The sequence below is a fragment of the Pristiophorus japonicus genome, unplaced genomic scaffold (assembly GCF_044704955.1).
Source record: "Pristiophorus japonicus isolate sPriJap1 unplaced genomic scaffold, sPriJap1.hap1 HAP1_SCAFFOLD_85, whole genome shotgun sequence".
In the NCBI taxonomy this organism is placed as follows: domain Eukaryota; kingdom Metazoa; phylum Chordata; class Chondrichthyes; family Pristiophoridae; genus Pristiophorus; species Pristiophorus japonicus.
Window position 1 is genome coordinate 2,230,944 of NW_027254772.1, and position 15,507 is coordinate 2,246,450.

The 15,507-nt window shown below is 41.6% G+C and overlaps 5 non-coding genes across 5 annotated transcripts; all 5 read right to left on the reverse strand.

Annotated features, from left to right (window-relative positions):
• Positions 1 to 2,969: 2,969 nt before the first annotated feature.
• Positions 2,970 to 3,057, reverse strand: trnap-ugg (transfer RNA proline (anticodon UGG)). Its single transcript is given in 2 exon segments — positions 2,970 to 3,005; positions 3,022 to 3,057. It is a non-coding gene; the product is annotated as a tRNA-Pro (tRNA).
• A 3,016-nt stretch (positions 3,058 to 6,073) lies between these two features.
• On the reverse strand, positions 6,074 to 6,161 carry trnap-ugg (transfer RNA proline (anticodon UGG)). Its single transcript is given in 2 exon segments — positions 6,074 to 6,109; positions 6,126 to 6,161. It is a non-coding gene; the product is annotated as a tRNA-Pro (tRNA).
• Positions 6,162 to 9,182: 3,021 nt separating this feature from the next.
• On the reverse strand, positions 9,183 to 9,270 carry trnap-ugg (transfer RNA proline (anticodon UGG)). The gene is given in 2 exon segments: positions 9,183 to 9,218; positions 9,235 to 9,270. It is a non-coding gene; the product is annotated as a tRNA-Pro (tRNA).
• A 3,029-nt stretch (positions 9,271 to 12,299) lies between these two features.
• On the reverse strand, positions 12,300 to 12,387 carry trnap-ugg (transfer RNA proline (anticodon UGG)). Its single transcript is given in 2 exon segments — positions 12,300 to 12,335; positions 12,352 to 12,387. It is a non-coding gene; the product is annotated as a tRNA-Pro (tRNA).
• A 3,020-nt stretch (positions 12,388 to 15,407) lies between these two features.
• On the reverse strand, positions 15,408 to 15,495 carry trnap-ugg (transfer RNA proline (anticodon UGG)). Its single transcript is given in 2 exon segments — positions 15,408 to 15,443; positions 15,460 to 15,495. It is a non-coding gene; the product is annotated as a tRNA-Pro (tRNA).
• Between the last annotated feature and the right edge of the window lie 12 nt (positions 15,496 to 15,507).

Genomic DNA, 15,507 nt, shown 5'->3' on the forward strand with positions numbered 1-15,507 from the left:
TGCCTGTGCTGACTCTCAGAGACCGATTTCATGAGTCCCCCTCTCCATCGTTCTGCTAATGTTTTCCCTTTGATGAAGTGATTATTTTTTGTGACATTACTTCATCAACGAGCTGCATCCTTTTCAGTAAAAGGTGAATTTGGCAATGAGGATAAATGTGATTGAATAAAAAAACTAGGGGAAAATGTTTAACACAATAACGACGAAGCTGGGGGCATACTGGATCAGCAGTCCATTGCTTCAATCTGTCAGTCACCTTGTCTCCTATTGACTGCAAAGTCAGACATCCATCCCCTACTTTTTGCATTCAAACAGAAATAATATGCATGAAAATCTACTTCACCACTTGTTTTGCCCGTGCAACCAGATCGACAGTGATGAAAATGTGCCATTAGCTTCTTAAAGCACACAGCCTTCCTTTACTTCAGGTGAGTGACTGTCCGAGAGGGTTGGTTTTGAGGCAGAATCAAAACAAAGAATATAAAATTTCACAAAGCGCGATAGCTGACCACTGCCGGACTCGAACCTACAATCATCTGATAAGATCACAGTTACAATTGAAATCAGACACCTTATCCTTTAGGCCACGCGGCCGCTACCGTCGGTGCATAATTTGTTGTGTTTTATATTGAGAGCAAATTTGGGACAAGGGTTACATCAAGGAGTGGATATCGGAAAACATGAGCATATTTTGAGTAATGAACAGATGCGCTGCGATATGGATGTACACGGACACAGGCAAAGTCAATGTATCTTGAAACACAACAGTTTAACAATTCGGTTATCACAGCTGATAATCACACTCCTTTATAAATGTACAGGATGATCCGGATAATGAGTAAATACGTTTTAAAGGGGCAATTGATAAACCGGAACTGACAACCATCCCGTTGAAACAGACACCGAATGATCCTGGACAGGAAGCACATCCCTCTTACACAGCTGTAGAATTGCCCTTCACGGACAGCAGTTCCCTTTCAGAAGAATAAATTGGAATTTCTATCATTCCTGAATGCAATTGTGTTGTGCGTGAATGAGCGCGGTTCTCATGAGCACGCGGGACTGGGACGGTTGTTGAAGCCACAGGTGATAGACAAGCAGGAAAGAGGGTGGGAAATAAAACCAACCCAGACAAAAAGACAATTTAAAACATATATATATTTATCATAATAAGAAAATAAATAAATTTACAATTTTATTGCAAAAAATTGAATTTGATTTGATTGAAATAAATAAATAATTGTTTCTTAATCTATATATTTTTGATTGAACGAAGTCTGTGCGACTGCATGAAATGCACTGGAAATCAGGGTGTGCAGTCAGTAAATTCCCAAACACAGTAAGCCCATGGTGTAAGACAAGCCACGAGGGAAGATGTGGGAAACAAAGGCCATCTTTTAAAGTCGCGAGTGCTTTTCTGCAGGATCAGACAGAAGCTGCGTGTGCTGTGAAAGAGGTCAAATGTAATAGAGCCAATGCAGGCAGAACAGAAAAGCACATTTATTGTGAAAGTTAAAAAGTAGGGAATGTATGTAAATATATGCATATATAAATATTGATACAGAAATTTATATAAACAAAGTCAGTCAGTCAGTCATGTCTTGTCTTGTCTTGATTTGATTTGTATTTGAAAATAAGGGGGAAGGAGCTCATCATGTCACACAGCCCATCCGCAAGCTCTCGCTAAAATCGCTATGTTTCTAACTTATATAATTTGCCTTCTTTCACATGTGGAATAGCAAAATCCCACAGCAGACTCTTCTCCTGTCAGTCAGTCCCTGAATGCGTGTTGAATCAAATCAGTGTGGCTTCAAGTTGCATGTAATGCATTTTTCCTCACATGACATGAAATGCACAGTAAGATCGCGCAGAACGTTTCCACGCACTCTCTCACTTACACAAACACACCAACAAACTAAAAATTCTGCACTCTCCAAAGGCAGTTTTTGAAATTTGAAATTTGAAATCCGGGACAGACAGCACATTCCTTTTAAACAGATAGATAATGATCCGATACTGATAGCACACCATTTTGGAGAGACAGAGAATGACCCCGGGCAGACCAGCACATCACCTTAAAAGGGATACAGAAACACAATGAACAAAAACAAAGCATTCTGTAAAACTCAGCAGGCCGTGAACATTCTGTGGATGAATTTCCCGGGCTCACGTTCAGTCAGATGATCATTCCGATATTTTAAGAAAAATGTAAAGTTTACAGATTTTTCCTGGAAAATAGCGCCTGGAAAAATAGGCAGCGAGGAAGGACAAAATGGAATGCCTGTGATACAGTGGAGCGTAGGAGTGATTGGATAATAAATGGCACAATGCAAAAAGGCAAAGTGAGTGGTAAGCGGGCAATAAAGTAACAAAGGATGGACCAGAGGAGGTGTTAGTGTGAACAGCAGAACCATTAGCAGACAATGGGAGCTGTGCTTATGATCCGATACGTTGAACCGAATGTTGAGGCCAGAACACTATAACCTGCCTGGAATGTAGGGTTTGAATGCCTTTTAATTAGACCAGGCAGCTTGGCCACCCCGGATTGATATCCTGCACGGTTTAAATTCGGCAGCCAAGGCCAGCTTCTCACATCTTTTCAGCGCGAGAGAAACAGGACGCACTCATATTCAGGGCAGAGTCTGTTTCACGTTGAATTTGAGATTGACGTTGAATGTATGCTTATCCCTATGGAGGTGAGCTCATGCGTGCAGAAAGGAAGATACACTGATCAAGTATTTTCCGGAATCAAAACGGGGTTTATGTTGTCCAATGAGACACAGAGCCGAGCACATCTGAGAAACATGAACTTTAGTCAGTTCGGTGAGTTTCACTTTGCTCCTGGGAATCTCCAGGATTTTTGTACGCTGTGTGAACAACGGAGTGCAATCACACGTTTTAATTTGAAACATGTCAGTTTTCTCACATGTCGACCGGCTGAGAAGTCGTTTTTTGACAAAAGGTTGGCAGGGCTCGTCCGGGATTTGAACCCGGGACCTCTCGCATTTCAATTATTATAATCCCAAAGCGAGAATCATACCCCTAGACCAACGAGCCGCCGACAGTGAGGAGCGTAGCTCTCAGTTTCTGACGTTAGTTTGCTATTCGGCCCATCGTGCCTGTGCTGACTCTCATGATTTCATGAGTCCCCCTCTCCATCGTTCTGCTAATGTTTTCCCTTTGATGAAGTGATTATTTTTTGTGACATTACTTCATCAACGAGCTGCATCCTTTTCAGTAAAAGGTGAATTTGGCAATGAGGATAAATGTGATTGAATAAAAAAACTAGGGGAAAATGTTTAACACAATAACGACGAAGCTGGGGGCATACTGGATCAGCAGTCCATTGCTTCAACCTGTCAGTCACCTTGTCTCCTATTGACTGCAAAGTCAGACATCCATCCCCTACTTTTTGCATTCAAACAGAAATAATATGCACGAAAATCTACTTCACCACTTGTTTTGCCCGTGCAACCAGATCGACAGTGATGAAAATGTGCCATTAGCTTCTTAAAGCACACAGCCTTCCTTCACTTCAGGTGAGTGACTGTCCGAGAAGGTTGGTTTTGAGGCAGAATTAAAACAAAGAATATAAAATTTCACAAAGCGCGATAGCTGACCATTGCCGGACTCGAACCTTCAATCATCTGATAAGATCACAGTTACAATCGAAATCAGACACCTTATCCTTTAGGCCACGCGGTCGCTACCGTCGGTGCATAATTTGTTGTTTTTTATATTGAGAGCAAATTTGGGACAAGGGTTACATCAAGGAGTGGATATCGGAAAACATGAGCATATTTTGAGTAATGAACAGATGCGCTGCGATATGGATGTACACGGACACAGGCAAAGTCAATGTATCTTGAAACACAACAGTTTAACAATTCGGTTATCACAGCTGATAATCACACTCCTTTTTAAATGTACAGGATGATCCGGATAATGTGTAAATACGTTTTAAAGGGGCAATTGATAAACCGGAACTGACAACCATCCCGTTGAAACAGACACCGAAGGACAGGAAGCACTTCCCTCTTACACAGCTGTAGAATTGCCCTTCACGGACAGCAGTTCCCTTTCAGAAGAATAAATTGGAATTTCTATCATTCCTGAATGCAATTGTGTTGTGCGTGAATGAGCGCGGTTCTCATGAGCACGCGGGACTGGGACGGTTGTTGAAGCCACAGGTGATAGACAAGCAGGAAAGAGGGTGGGAAATAAAACCAACCCAGACAAAAAGACAATTTAAAACATATATATATTTATCATAATAAGAAAATAAATAAATTTACAATTTTATTGCAAAAAATTGAATTTGATTTGATTGAAATAAATAAATAATTGTTTCTTAATCTATATATTTTTGATTGAACGAAGTCTGTGCGACTGCATGAAATGCACTGGAAATCAGGGTGTGCAGTCAGTAAATTCCCAAACACAGTAAGCCCATGGTGTAAGACAAGCCACGAGGGAAGATGTGGGAAACAAAGGCCATCTTTTAAAGTCGCGAGTGCTTTTCTGCACGATCAGACAGAAGCTGCGTGTGCTGTGAAAGAGATCAAATGTAATAGAGCCAATGCAGGCAGAACAGAAAAGCACATTTATTGTGAAAGTTAAAAAGTAGGGAATGTATGTAAATATATGCATATATAAATATTGATACAGAAATTTATATAAACAAAGTCAGTCAGTCAGTCATGTCTTGTCTTGTCTTGATTTGATTTGTATTTGAAAATAAGGGGGAAGGAGCTCATCATGTCACACAGCCCATCCGCAAGCTCTCGCTAAAATCGCTATGTTTCTAACTTATATAATTTGCCTTCTTTCACATGTGGAATAGCAAAATCCCACAGCAGACTCTTCTCCTGTCAGTCAGTCCCTGAATGCGTGTTGAATCAAATCAGTGTGGCTTCAAGTTGCATGTAATGCATTTTTCCTCACATGACATGAAATGCACAGTAAGATCGCGCAGAACGTTTCCACGCACTCTCTCACTTACACAAACACACCAACAAACTAAAAATTCTGCACTCTCCAAAGGCAGTTTTTGAAATTTGAAATTTGAAATCCGGGACAGACAGCACATTCCTTTTAAACAGATAGATAATGATCCGATACTGATAGCACACCATTTTGGAGAGACAGAGAATGACCCCGGGCAGACCAGCACATCACCTTAAAAGGGATACAGAAACACAATGAACAAAAACAAAGCATTCTGTAAAACTCAGCAGGCCGTGAACATTCTGTGGATGAATTTCCCGGGCTCACGTTCAGTCAGATGATCATTCCGATATTTTAAGAAAAATGTAAAGTTTACAGATTTTTCCTGGAAAATAGCGCCTGGAAAAATAGGCAGCGAGGAAGGACAAAATGGAATGCCTGTGATACAGTGGAGCGTAGGAGTGATTGGATAATAAATGGCACAATGCAAAAAGGCAAAGTGAGTGGTAAGCGGGCAATAAAGTAACAAAGGATGGACCAGAGGAGGTGTTAGTGTGAACAGCAGAACCATTAGCAGACAATGGGAGCTGTGCTTATGATCCGATACGTTGAACCGAATGTTGAGGCCAGAACACTATAACCTGCCTGGAATGTAGGGTTTGAATGCCTTTTAATTAGACCAGGCAGCTTGGCCACCCCGGATTGATTTCCTGCACGGTTTAAATTCGGCAGCCAAGGCCAGCTTCTCACATCTTTTCAGCGCGAGAGAAACAGGACGCACTCATATTCAGGGCAGAGTCTGTTTCACGTTGAATTTGAGATTGACGTTGAATGTATGCTTATCCCTATGGAGGTGAGCTCATGCGTGCAGAAAGGAAGATACACTGATCAAGTATTTGCCGGAATCAAAACGGGGTTTATGTTGTCCAATGAGACACAGAGCCGAGCACATCTGAGAAACATGAACTTTAGTCAGTTCGGTGAGTTTCACTTTGCTCCTGGGAATCTCCAGGATTTTTGTACGCTGTGTGAACAACGGAGTGCAATCACACGTTTTAATTTGAAACATGTCAGTTTTCTCACATGTCGACCGGCTGAGAAGTCGTTTTTTGACAAAAGGTTGGCAGGGCTCGTCCGGGATTTGAACCCGGGACCTCTCGCATTTCAATTATTATAATCCCAAAGCGAGAATCATACCCCTAGACCAACGAGCCGCCGACAGTGAGGAGCGTAGCTCTCAGTTTCTGACGTTAGTTTGCTATTCGGCCCATCGTGGCTGTGCTGACTCTCAGAGACCGATTTCATGAGTCCCCCTCTCCATCGTTCTGCTAATGTTTTCCCTTTGATGAAGTGATTATTTTTTGTGACATTACTTCATCAACGAGCTGCATCCTTTTCAGTAAAAGGTGAATTTGGCAATGAGGATAAATGTGATTGAATAAAAAAACTAGGGGAAAATGTTTAACACAATAACGACGAAGCTGGGGGCATACTGGATCAGCAGTCCATTGCTTCAACCTGTCAGTCACCTTGTCTCCTATTGACTGCAAAGTCAGACATCCATCCCCTACTTTTTGCATTCAAACAGAAATAATATGCACGAAAATCTACTTCACCACTTGTTTTGCCCGTGCAACCAGATCGACAGTGATGAAAATGTGCCATTAGCTTCTTAAAGCACACAGCCTTCCTTCACTTCAGGTGAGTGACTGTCCGAGAAGGTTGGTTTTGAGGCAGAATTAAAACAAAGAATATAAAATTTCACAAAGCGCGATAGCTGACCATTGCCGGACTCGAACCTTCAATCATCTGATAAGATCACAGTTACAATCGAAATCAGACACCTTATCCTTTAGGCCACGCGGTCGCTACCGTCGGTGCATAATTTGTTGTTTTTTATATTGAGAGCAAATTTGGGACAAGGGTTACATCAAGGAGTGGATATCGGAAAACATGAGCATATTTTGAGTAATGAACAGATGCGCTGCGATATGGATGTACACGGACACAGGCAAAGTCAATGTATCTTGAAACACAACAGTTTAACAATTCGGTTATCACAGCTGATAATCACACTCCTTTTTAAATGTACAGGATGATCCGGATAATGTGTAAATACGTTTTAAAGGGGCAATTGATAAACCGGAACTGACAACCATCCCGTTGAAACAGACACCGAAGGACAGGAAGCACATCCCTCTTACACAGCTGTAGAATTGCCCTTCACGGACAGCAGTTCCCTTTCAGAAGAATAAATTGGAATTTCTATCATTCCTGAATGCAATTGTGTTGTGCGTGAATGAGCGCGGTTCTCATGAGCACGCGGGACTGGGACGGTTGTTGAAGCCACAGGTGATAGACAAGCAGGAAAGAGGGTGGGAAATAAAACCAACCCAGACAAAAAGACAATTTAAAACATATATATATTTATCATAATAAGAAAATAAATAAATTTACAATTTTATTGCAAAAAATTGAATTTGATTTGATTGAAATAAATAAATAATTGTTTCTTAATCTATATATTTTTGATTGAACGAAGTCTGTGCGACTGCATGAAATGCACTGGAAATCAGGGTGTGCAGTCAGTAAATTCCCAAACACAGTAAGCCCATGGTGTAAGACAAGCCACGAGGGAAGATGTGGGAAACAAAGGCCATCTTTTAAAGTCGCGAGTGCTTTTCTGCACGATCAGACAGAAGCTGCGTGTGCTGTGAAAGAGATCAAATGTAATAGAGCCAATGCAGGCAGAACAGAAAAGCACATTTATTGTGAAAGTTAAAAAGTAGGGAATGTATGTAAATATATGCATATATAAATATTGATACAGAAATTTATATAAACAAAGTCAGTCAGTCAGTCATGTCTTGTCTTGTCTTGATTTGATTTGTATTTGAAAATAAGGGGGAAGGAGCTCATCATGTCACACAGCCCATCCGCAAGCTCTCGCTAAAATCGCTATGTTTCTAACTTATATAATTTGCCTTCTTTCACATGTGGAATAGCAAAATCCCACAGCAGACTCTTCTCCTGTCAGTCAGTCCCTGAATGCGTGTTGAATCAAATCAGTGTGGCTTCAAGTTGCATGTAATGCATTTTTCCTCACATGACATGAAATGCACAGTAAGATCGCGCAGAACGTTTCCACGCACTCTCTCACTTACACAAACACACCAACAAACTAAAAATTCTGCACTCTCCAAAGGCAGTTTTTGAAATTTGAAATTTGAAATCCGGGACAGACAGCACATTCCTTTTAAACAGATAGATAATGATCCGATACTGATAGCACACCATTTTGGAGAGACAGAGAATGACCCCGGGCAGACCAGCACATCACCTTAAAAGGGATACAGAAACACAATGAACAAAAACAAAGCATTCTGTAAAACTCAGCAGGCCGTGAACATTCTGTGGATGAATTTCCCGGGCTCACGTTCAGTCAGATGATCATTCCGATATTTTAAGAAAAATGTAAAGTTTACAGATTTTTCCTGGAAAATAGCGCCTGGAAAAATAGGCAGCGAGGAAGGACAAAATGGAATGCCTGTGATACAGTGGAGCGTAGGAGTGATTGGATAATAAATGGCACAATGCAAAAAGGCAAAGTGAGTGGTAAGCGGGCAATAAAGTAACAAAGGATGGACCAGAGGAGGTGTTAGTGTGAACAGCAGAACCATTAGCAGACAATGGGAGCTATGCTTATGATCCGATACGTTGAACCGAATGTTGAGGCCAGAACACTATAACCTGCCTGGAATGTAGGGTTTGAATGCCTTTTAATTAGACCAGGCAGCTTGGCCACCCCGGATTGATTTCCTGCACGGTTTAAATTCGGCAGCCAAGGCCAGCTTCTCACATCTTTTCAGCGCGAGAGAAACAGGACGCACTCATATTCAGGGCAGAGTCTGTTTCACGTTGAATTTGAGATTGACGTTGAATGTATGCTTATCCCTATGGAGGTGAGCTCATGCGTGCAGAAAGGAAGATACACTGATCAAGTATTTGCCGGAATCAAAACGGGGTTTATGTTGTCCAATGAGACACAGAGCCGAGCACATCTGAGAAACATGAACTTTAGTCAGTTCGGTGAGTTTCACTTTGCTCCTGGGAATCTCCAGGATTTTTGTACGCTGTGTGAACAACGGAGTGCAATCACACGTTTTAATTTGAAACATGTCAGTTTTCTCACATGTCGACCGGCTGAGAAGTCGTTTTTTGACAAAAGGTTGGCAGGGCTCGTCCGGGATTTGAACCCGGGACCTCTCGCATTTCAATTATTATAATCCCAAAGCGAGAATCATACCCCTAGACCAACGAGCCGCCGACAGTGAGGAGCGTAGCTCTCAGTTTCTGACGTTAGTTTGCTATTCGGCCCATCGTGCCTGTGCTGACTCTCAGAGACCGATTTCATGAGTCCCCCTCTCCATCGTTCTGCTAATGTTTTCCCTTTGATGAAGTGATTATTTTTTGTGACATTACTTCATCAACGAGCTGCATCCTTTTCAGTAAAAGGTGAATTTGGCAATGAGGATAAATGTGATTGAATAAAAAAACTAGGGGAAATAACGACGAAGCTGGGGGCATACTGGATCAGCAGTCCATTGCTTCAACCTGTCAGTCACCTTGTCTCCTATTGACTGCAAAGTCAGACATCCATCCCCTACTTTTTGCATTCAAACAGAAATAATATGCACGAAAATCTACTTCACCACTTGTTTTGCCCGTGCAACCAGATCGACAGTGATGAAAATGTGCCATTAGCTTCTTAAAGCACACAGCCTTCCTTTACTTCAGGTGAGTGACTGTCCGAGATGGTTGGTTTTGAGGCAGAATCAAAACAAAGAATATAAAATTTCACAAAGCGCGATAGCTGACCACTGCCGGACTCGAACCTGCAATCATCTGATAAGATCACAGTTATAATCGAAATCAGACACCTTGTCCTTTAGGCCACGCGGCCGCTACCGTCGGTGCATAATTTGTTGTTTTTTATATTGAGAGCAAATTTGGGACAAGGGTTACATCAAGGAGTGGATATCGGAAAACATGAGCATATTTTGAGTAATGAACAGAGGCGCTGCGATATGGATGTACACGGACACAGGCAAAGTCAATGTATCTTGAAACACAACAGTTTAACAATTCGGTTATCACAGCTGATAATCACACTCCTTTTTAAATGTACAGGATGATCAGGATAATGAGAAAATACGTTTTAAAGGGGCAATTGATGAACCGGAACTGACAACCATCCCGTTGAAACAGACACCGAATGATCCTGGACAGGAAGCACATCCCTCTTACACAGCTGTAGAATTGCCCTTCACGGACAGCAGTTCCCTTTCAGAAGAATAAATTGGAATTTCTATCATTCCTGAATGCAATTGTGTTGTGCGTGAATGAGCGCGGTTCTCATGAGCACGCGGGACTGGGACGGTTGTTGAAGCCACAGGTGATAGACAAGCAGGAAAGAGGGAGGGAAATAAAACCAACCCAGACAAAAAGACAATTTAAAACATATATATATTTATTATAATAAGAAAATAAATAAATTTACAATTTTATTGCAAAAAATTGAATTTGATTTGATTGAAATAAATAAATAATTGTTTCTTAATCTATATATTTTTGATTGAACGAAGTCTGTGCGACTGCATGAAATGCACTGGAAATCAGGGTGTGCAGTCAGTAAATTCCCAAACACAGTAAGCCCATGGTGTAAGACAAGCCACGAGGGAAGATGTGGGCAACAAAGGCCATCTTTTAAAGTCGCGAGTGCTTTTCTGCAGGATCAGACAGAAGCTGCGTGTGCTGTGAAAGAGGTCAAATGTAATAGAGCCAATGCAGGCAGAACAGAAAAGCACATTTATTGTGAAAGTTAAAAAGTAGGGAATGTATGTAAATATATGCATATATAAATATTGATACAGAAATTTATATAAACAAAGTCAGTCAGTCAGTCATGTCTTGTCTTGTCTTGATTTGATTTGTATTTGAAAATAAGGGGGAAGGAGCTCATCATGTCACACAGCCCATCCGCAAGCTCTCGCTGAAATCGCTATGTTTCTAACTTATATAATTTGCCTTCTTTCACATGTGGAATAGCAAAATCCCACAGCAGACTCTTCTCCTGTCAGTCAGTCCCTGAATGCGTGTTGAATCAAATCAGTGTGGCTTCAAGTTGCATGTAATGCATTTTTCCTCCCATGACATGAAATGCACAGTAAGATCGCGCAGAACGTTTCCACGCACTCTCTCACTTACACAAACACACCAACAAACTAAAAATTCTGCACTCTCCAAAGGCAGATTTTGAAATTTGAAATTTGAAATCCGAGACAGACAGCACATTCCTTTTAAACAGATAGATAATGATCCGATACTGATAGCACACCATTTTGGAGAGACAGAGAATGACCCCGGGCAGACCAGCACATCACCTTAAAAGGGATACAGAAACACAATGAACAAAAACAAAGCATTCTGTAAAACTCAGCAGGCCGTGAACATTCTGTGGATGAATTTCCCGGGCTCACGTTCAGTCAGATGATCATTCCGATATTTTAAGAAAAATGTAAAGTTTACAGATTTTTCCTGGAAAATAGCGCCTGGAAAAATAGGCAGCGAGGAAGGACAAAAGGGAATGCCTGTGATACAGTGGAGCGTAGGAGTGATTGAATAATAAATGGCACAATGCAAAAAGGCAAAGTGAGTGGTAAGCGGGCAATAAAGTAACAAAGGATGGACCAGAGGAGGTGTTAGTGTGAACAGCAGAACCATTAGCAGACAATAGGAGCGGTGCTTATGATCCGATACGTTGAACCGAATGTTGAGGCCAGAACACTATAACCTGCCTGGAATGGTGGGTTTGAACGCCTTTTAATTAGACCAGGCAGCTTGGCCACCCCGGATCGATTTCCTGCACGGTTTAAATTCGGCAGCCAAGGGACTAAATCCAAAGCCAGCTTCTCACATCTTTTCAGCGCGAGAGAAACAGGACGCACTCATATTCAGGGCAGAGTCTGTTTCACGTTGAATTTGAGATTGACGTTGAATGTATGCTTATCCCTATGGAGGTGAGCTCATGCGTGCAGAAAGGAAGATACACTGATCAAGTATTTGCCGGAATCAAAACGGGGTTTATGTTGTCCAATGAGACGCAGAGCCGAGCACATCTGAGAAACATGAACTTTACTCAGTTCGGTGAGTTTCACTTTGCTCCTGGGAATCTCCAGGATTTTTGTACGCTGTGTGAACAACGGAGTGCAATCACACGTTTTAATTTGAAACATGTCAGTTTTCTCACATGTCGACCGGCTGAGAAGTCGTTTTTTGACAAAAGGTTGGCAGGGCTCGTCCGGGATTTGAACCCGGGACCTCTCGCATTTCAATTATTATAATCCCAAAGCGAGAATCATACCCCTAGACCAACGAGCCGCCGACAGTGAGGAGCGTAGCTCTCAGTTTCTGACGTTAGTTTGCTATTCGGCCCATCGTGCCTGTGCTGACTCTCAGAGACCGATTTCATGAGTCCCCCTCTCCATCGTTCTGCTAATGTTTTCCCTTTGATGAAGTGATTATTTTTTGTGACATTACTTCATCAACGAGCTGCATCCTTTTCAGTAAAAGGTGAATTTGGCAATGAGGATAAATGTGATTGAATAAAAAAACTAGGGGAAAATGTTTAACACAATAACGACGAAGCTGGGGGCATACTGGATCAGCAGTCCATTGCTTCAACCTGTCAGTCACCTTGTCTCCTATTGACTGCAAAGTCAGACATCCATCCCCTACTTTTTGCATTCAAACAGAAATAATATGCACGAAAATCTACTTCACCACTTGTTTTGCCCGTGCAACCAGATCGACAGTGATGAAAATGTGCCATTAGCTTCTTAAAGCACACAGCCTTCCTTCACTTCAGGTGAGTGACTGTCCGAGAAGGTTGGTTTTGAGGCAGAATTAAAACAAAGAATATAAAATTTCACAAAGCGCGATAGCTGACCATTGCCGGACTCGAACCTTCAATCATCTGATAAGATCACAGTTACAATCGAAATCAGACACCTTATCCTTTAGGCCACGCGGTCGATACCGTCGGTGCATAATTTGTTGTTTTTTATATTGAGAGCAAATTTGGGACAAGGGTTACATCAAGGAGTGGATATCGGAAAACATGAGCATATTTTGAGTAATGAACAGATGCGCTGCGATATGGATGTACACGGACACAGGCAAAGTCAATGTATCTTGAAACACAACAGTTTAACAATTCGGTTATCACAGCTGATAATCACACTCCTTTTTAAATGTACAGGATGATCCGGATAATGTGTAAATACGTTTTAAAGGGGCAATTGATAAACCGGAACTGACAACCATCCCGTTGAAACAGACACCGAAGGACAGGAAGCACATCCCTCTTACACAGCTGTAGAATTGCCCTTCACGGACAGCAGTTCCCTTTCAGAAGAATAAATTGGAATTTCTATCATTCCTGAATGCAATTGTGTTGTGCGTGAATGAGCGCGGTTCTCATGAGCACGCGGGACTGGGACGGTTGTTGAAGCCACAGGTGATAGACAAGCAGGAAAGAGGGTGGGAAATAAAACCAACCCAGACAAAAAGACAATTTAAAACATATATATATTTATCATAATAAGAAAATAAATAAATTTACAATTTTATTGCAAAAAATTGAATTTGATTTGATTGAAATAAATAAATAATTGTTTCTTAATCTATATATTTTTGATTGAACGAAGTCTGTGCGACTGCATGAAATGCACTGGAAATCAGGGTGTGCAGTCAGTAAATTCCCAAACACAGTAAGCCCATGGTGTAAGACAAGCCACGAGGGAAGATGTGGGAAACAAAGGCCATCTTTTAAAGTCGCGAGTGCTTTTCTGCACGATCAGACAGAAGCTGCGTGTGCTGTGAAAGAGGTCAAATGTAATAGAGCCAATGCAGGCAGAACAGAAAAGCACATTTATTGTGAAAGTTAAAAAGTAGGGAATGTATGTAAATATATGCATATATAAATATTGATACAGAAATTTATATAAACAAAGTCAGTCAGTCAGTCATGTCTTGTCTTGTCTTGATTTGATTTGTATTTGAAAATAAGGGGGAAGGAGCTCATCATGTCACACAGCCCATCCGCAAGCTCTCGCTAAAATCGCTATGTTTCTAACTTATATAATTTGCCTTCTTTCACATGTGGAATAGCAAAATCCCACAGCAGACTCTTCTCCTGTCAGTCAGTCCCTGAATGCGTGTTGAATCAAATCAGTGTGGCTTCAAGTTGCATGTAATGCATTTTTCCTCACATGACATGAAATGCACAGTAAGATCGCGCAGAACGTTTCCACGCACTCTCTCACTTACACAAACACACCAACAAACTAAAAATTCTGCACTCTCCAAAGGCAGTTTTTGAAATTTGAAATTTGAAATCCGGGACAGACAGCACATTCCTTTTAAACAGATAGATAATGATCCGATACTGATAGCACACCATTTTGGAGAGACAGAGAATGACCCCGGGCAGACCAGCACATCACCTTAAAAGGGATACAGAAACACAATGAACAAAAACAAAGCATTCTGTAAAACTCAGCAGGCCGTGAACATTCTGTGGATGAATTTCCCGGGCTCACGTTCAGTCAGATGATCATTCGATATTTTAAGAAAAATGTAAAGTTTACAGATTTTTCCTGGAAAATAGCGCCTGGAAAAATAGGCAGCGAGGAAGGACAAAATGGAATGCCTGTGATACAGTGGAGCGTAGGAGTGATTGGAAATTAAATGGCACAATGCAAAAAGGCAAAGTGAGTGGTAAGCGGGCAATAAAGTAACAAAGGATGGACCAGAGGAGGTGTTAGTGTGAACAGCAGAACCATTAGCAGACAATGGGAGCTATGCTTATGATCCGATACGTTGAACCGAATGTTGAGGCCAGAACACTATAACCTGCCTGGAATGTAGGGTTTGAATGCCTTTTAATTAGACCAGGCAGCTTGGCCACCCCGGATTGATTTCCTGCACGGTTTAAATTCGGCAGCCAAGGCCAGCTTCTCACATCTTTTCAGCGCGAGAGAAACAGGACGCACTCATATTCAGGGCAGAGTCTGTTTCACGTTGAATTTGAGATTGACGTTGAATGTATGCTTATCCCTATGGAGGTGAGCTCATGCGTGCAGAAAGGAAGATACACTGATCAAGTATTTGCCGGAATCAAAACGGGGTTTATGTTGTCCAATGAGACACAGAGCCGAGCACATCTGAGAAACATGAACTTTAGTCAGTTCGGTGAGTTTCACTTTGCTCCTGGGAATCTCCAGGATTTTTGTACGCTGTGTGAACAACGGAGTGCAATCACACGTTTTAATTTGAAACATGTCAGTTTTCTCACATGTCGACCGGCTGAGAAGTCGTTTTTTGACAAAAGGTTGGCAGGGCTCGTCCGGGATTTGAACCCGGGACCTCTCGCATTTCAATTATTATAATCCCAAAGCGAGAATCATACCCCTAGACCAACGAGCCGCCGACAGTGAG